We start from the raw sequence: 6,000 nt of genomic DNA on the forward strand, positions 1-6,000 counted from the left end.
CGACGGCGGCGAGGGACGACGGCGGTTGCGACGGCGGCGAGGGACGACGGCGGCAGCCTCCTCCTCCTCCTCCTCCCTCCTCCCTCTCCCTCTCCCTCTTCCTCCCTCTCCCTCTTCCTCTCCTTCCTCCCTCTTCTCTGCGTCTCTTCTCTGCGTTTTTTTTTTTTGAAAATTCGCCCCCAAAACGACGTCGTTTTGGGGGCGACAGGGGTAAGGCGACGGGTGATCCGGATTCGTACATCTACGGGTTGGATTGGAGAGTGAGTTTACTTTTTGATTTTTAACTTTTTTAATTATTTTAGTTTAGATTAAAAAATTTAATTTGATAAATTTTTTTTGATTTATTTTTTATAAGAAAGAAATATAATAATTATATATTAGATATAATATTTTAATTATTATAATTAAAATAATTTATTTTATCTTTTATGACTATTTTAATCACAAATTATCTTCTCAAACAGACATTACCTGTGATTGCTAGTGCTGGTACCGTCAAAAGTCAACAAGTCAGTGGTAAAAGTACACACCTCACCCCACCGAACCCAAAATTAAACATTGACTTTTGAGTCTAGCCTGCTTTGATGACAAGGGAAGTAGTCTCAGTCTTGCCTCTGCCATTTATAGCCCAACAAGAATGGTACATTATTTAATTTATTATTTTTAATAATTCTTAAAGATATGATATTGAGAGTACGGATTATTTTAAAAAGATAATTAAAAATTATCTTTTAATTTTTAATTTATTTTAAGTTATATTATTTTTTACATTTTATATATATATATTTTTTAAAATAAAAAAGAAGTCAAAAAATTAATTTTTAACTATCTTCTCAAAATAATTCTAAATTTTATATGATAAAATATTTGATAAATTAAAATTTGATATTTACAAAATACTTTATTAAAAATAATTTTTAAAAATAATAAATTAAGTATATTAAACATTTTCTATAACCCAAACAGCCAGTATACCCTATTTAACGTTGTCACAGCCAGTATATCTTAATTTTTTGATTTTTTATAAAAAGATGTATAAAAAAAATAGAAAGAGTTATGTGATAACTCAGTGACTTTTTGACTAAAACTAAAAATTGTCAAACGAGGCCTAATGGTTCGGATTGAGCCCTCATGGGTTAATTTGACTTTTTTTTTTTCTCACTATTTTAACTTAATTAAAAAAGTTGTGTTTATGATAAATTTTAATTTTTTTATAATTGATTTTATGGTTATGAAAGAAAAAGTGAAATTATTATAGTTTGCAAGTGACATTTTATTTTATTGATTAAATTAGTATGTTTCATCTTTATTGACTAATTTAGCCAAAATAACTCATACCAAACAAAGCCTAAGTTTATCTCAAATTCAAATAAGAAGGTCTATTGTACCATATTTTGAATATGGTGTTATTGTAGCAAGCTATGCTAAGGATTTTAAATAATTTATCAATTTTTTTATCAAATTTTTCACATAGAAGTGAGATTTATATACATATGAATTTATGTGAGTCTCATACATATGTAAAAAGATTTAATAAAAAATTTAGTGAATTATTTGAGGTTTATAATATTTTCCTATATATTGTATGTTGTACTGAACAAATCATGACCCTTGATTGTTAATTGTGAGTAGATATCTCGGTCCTGATTTCTGGTTCCTAGAATTGTTCAATTCAAATTTAAATAAAGAATTTGAGAGAGTTTATTTTAATGATATAAATCATTTATTTTGTAAAAAAAGAAAATTTATGTATATCATTCATAAGAAAAATTAAACCAATTTAACAAATCGACTTAATTTTCTTGTATAAATGATATAAATTAAAAATCCTACAAAATAACTATTTGACTGAATTAAAGCACAATCCACTATCGCATCACCTCTCACGCAAAACAGTAAAAAAATTTAAAAAGTTAAAAAAATTAACTTTTAACCATTTTCCTCAAACACCTATCAAATCCAATCTAGTTCAAATTTAAAATTTTAAAAAATTCAATATTGATGTTTCTATGATAAATTTGGTTTAGGCCAAGTTTGGCTACTATAAAATAATTCATCTTTTTATCTTTTTTCTATCACATCACCTCTCTATTTTTCTACACATCTTTTCGTAAAAAAATAAAAAATGCACTTATTTAAGTCATTCCAAACAACCCCTTGCGGTCAAATAAAACTTCAGAATTGAACCAGTCTTAAATCATTTTTTTTTTTTAAATCAAAATCAGATTTATCATATTTTAGAATTACCCTTTAACTTATATTTCTTATATCATAAAATTTCAAGAAAAATCATTTTTAAATTTCTTATTCATATCAAAATTTATTATAATATGTAATCACAACTAATTAAAATATATATATATATATATATGTATACCACATATAAAGTTGTGTATAATATATATACATATATATATATAATCATGTATGAATGTTATAAAATTTTCCTTGATGTTAATTATATTAGCTTGCTAAAATGTGAAACTTCCTACTATTATATGAAAGGATTTATTATTTATTACTTTTTATAAAAACATTATAGATTTAAATTTTATAAGATTGATCAATATAGTTTAAAATTTTAATTTTGAGACTTAGGTTTGATAATTATTTAGGCCTTGTTTGGTTAGGGCTTTCGGGACTAAAAAACACAAAAGACAAAATAGATTAAATAAGTCAATAAAGCAAAATATTTTATCCGAACCATACGTTTTCTCTCACAAAAGTTAAAAAGTCAATTCAAACGAACTTTTTAAACCCAAGTTAAAAAAATCTCAACTAAAAAAAATCTTAATCAAATGACAACTAGTTTACTTATGTGACAAAGAAATAAAATGTAGAGTGAATGAAAAGGTAAGCCAAAACATCAATGTATCATTTGAGATGAAATTTGTGTTGTCTTTATGTTGCAGTCACTTTTGAAATTTCTCTACCTACTTGGCAAAATTATTCTTAAGTTTGAATATTCAGACATGTACCTATCATATAATTCTACAATCCTAAATTAGGTTATGATTGAAACATCATTTGATCAATTCTTTACAACCCTGAATTATCACTTAATATTGAAGAGTATGTAACTTCCACCATAATGGTGGTCAGCAATTTGAAGGGTTCTCATAGAAGAATGCTGACCCTTTAAGACTCTTTCAGCGCACTATTTGCTTGAAAACAACACTCTGTTTGGTTTCGGAATTTTTAAAAATAGTTTTTGAATTATTAATCAATATTTTTTAGTTTTTAGTATATTTTTGTAATATTTTCATCAAAAAATTTTACTTATTAGATCTATTCAATTTAGATACACTTAAAAAGTATCAAATTTGTGAAAACAAAATCTTAAAAAAACTCACTAAATACAAAAAATTACAAACATTTAATATATAGATATATATTTTTTGTATTTATTGAATTCTTCTAAGATTTCTTTTGAAATATTTTACTTTATAAGTACATTTAAATTAGTTGCATCCAAATTTTTTTTTTTTAAAAAAAGGGATTAATTGGTGAAACATCCATTCTTATGAGCCATATATTATTTAGTCCAATATTTGCTAAGGACATAAGTTGAAAAATCACTAGAAAAGTCACCGGTGCGAAAATTTTGGCTGAAAAAATAATCGGAAATGTTATCGAAAAGTCACTTGTGGTGGCTGGTGGTGGCGACATTGAATAAATAGGTAAATGAATAGGTGACGTGGATACATATAGGACATTTGAACAAGGTAGATGGATAGATAGTTGACAAGTGTACAAATTTGTGTACATTTGAACATAGCTGGATAGATGGATGATATGAACACATAGGTGACATTCGAATAAATAGAAATGTAGCTAAACCTTGAACAAATAAGTGTCCTTTTGATCAAATAATATATTTTGTTGGTCCAAAAAGATTTAAACTTGGGCGCAGTGGCAAAGGCGCATAGGGCCCAAGGGGGTCATGTGCCCCCTTGGGTTTTGAGATTTTTTTTTTTTTAAATATAAAGAAAATATTTTAAATAAAAAAATTTAGGGTAAATTACACTGACCTCCCCTGAGGTTAGCCTAAATTACAGGGACCTCCCTTGTAGTTTCAAAAATTACACGGACCTCCCTTACTTTTGAAACTAATATGCAAAGACTCCCTTCCCGTCAAAAGAGCCTTAACGACGTTAACTTGACAGTAAAATTGACCATAATATCCTTTAACCCATTGTCTTCCACAAAGACTTAACCCACTCTGTATCATCAGCATCTTCCTCAGTCTACCATTGTCTTCCTCACACTCTCTTCCCAAACCTCTCTAATCAAAAACCCAAAACCCAAACCAACAATAACCTGATCAAACACATACATATGTAAAGTGATTCAAGGGTTTAAGCAAGGAATCAAGGGTTCACGACACACACTGTTATTTAGATAATTTATCAAACACAAATAATTCGACACACACTCTCTCAATCAAACATAGATAACCCAATCAAACACATTCTCTTCCCAAATTGGCAGTGCATACATAGATAATTCGACAATTGATTCAAGGGTTTAAGTAAGAAATCATCTATGTAAAGTGAGAGAGAAAAAAAAGGATATGAAGAACAAGTATGTTGGAGTGTGGATCAAAGGACATGACTTGGCCTTCGAGCTCTTTTTCGAGTGTGGTTTTGATTGAGAGAATGCATCCCACTATTATTTCGTCGCTTCCACCAATGACCGAATCCATGGCTCTTTCTCTCTCTCTCTCTCTCTATCTATCTATCTTCCTCTCTTTCTCGCTTTGTGTTTACTCAATCACAATTGTTCTATGCTTGGCAAGAACATGTCCAACCCAAGTCAAATCAGGTGCAAAGGTTCAGGACCATAACAAATCGAGATTGAAGTTATAGTTAACATAAGATCTGTTCGTAATCTAGTTGAGAGCTCTGTCATTCTCTCTTCTCTTTGAGCTTCACATCTTCTCCTCATCGTATCGTCGCCATCGCACTCAACCACCGTTGCGATCTCTCTGTTTCTCTCTTACTCTTTTTGCAACCGTCACAATCGCCATGATCGTCATTGCGATCCGCCATCATTGCAACCCTCGCGACATCAAGCTTCTCAAATCTAAGGTTTTTGGTGGTGGTAGTGGTAGTGGTGGTGGTGGAGACGGCGAAAATGGATGAGTTGAGAGAGAGAGAGAGAGAGAGGAGTTGAGTATGAAGAGGAGTTCGGTATGATGGTGGCGGCACTGGGCGGAGGTTTTGGAAGGGGAGGTGTCAGAATAGCAGAGAAAGAGAGGTAGAGCACAGAGAGAAAGTGAAAGGGAAGAGAAAAAGAGAGTGAGAGTGAAGAACCATACAGTGATATATATATATATATATATATATATGCATGGGGAAGGTAAGGGTAGTATTGGAATTTGAAGATTAATTTTGGATGACATCAGCCAAATCTGTTTGAATTTGGATTGGTAGGTAACATAAGGGTTTATTTGTATATTAGTTTCAAAAGTAAGAGAGGTTCATGTAATTTTTGAAACTACAAGGGAAGTCCCTGTAATTAAGGCAAACCTCAAGGGAGGTTAGTGTAATTTACCCAAAAATTTATAAAAATATTATTTAAAGTGAATTATCAGTGACATTTTTTAAATTATGAGAATAATAATGGTTATTTTAATTGAAAATAAAGAGACTATGATAAGTCATATAATAATCTATGAAATTTTCAATATAATGGTGATATCTATCATTATTAACATGTAAACATAATTAATTTCAATAAAAATATGAAATTTATTGAATTGTTAGTTACATTTGACATGTGGAGTTTATTCTCCATGTGTTTCTTTCCATTTATAACTAAAATGACCACTATATAGATTACAATCAAGCAACACATCTTCAATAAAAAAAAATAAAAAAAATTAGAATAGGTCATAACTAATATCAGAATGAATTATAACTAACTATTACTTGATACATAATCATAACTAAAATAATAATCACAAGAAGTTATAATTAAATTGTATCTAACTAACTA

The sequence above is a fragment of the Camellia sinensis genome, chromosome 11 (genome assembly GCF_055761805.1).
Source record: "Camellia sinensis isolate YWXY chromosome 11, ASM5576180v1, whole genome shotgun sequence".
NCBI classification, from domain to species: Eukaryota; Viridiplantae; Streptophyta; class Magnoliopsida; order Ericales; family Theaceae; genus Camellia; species Camellia sinensis.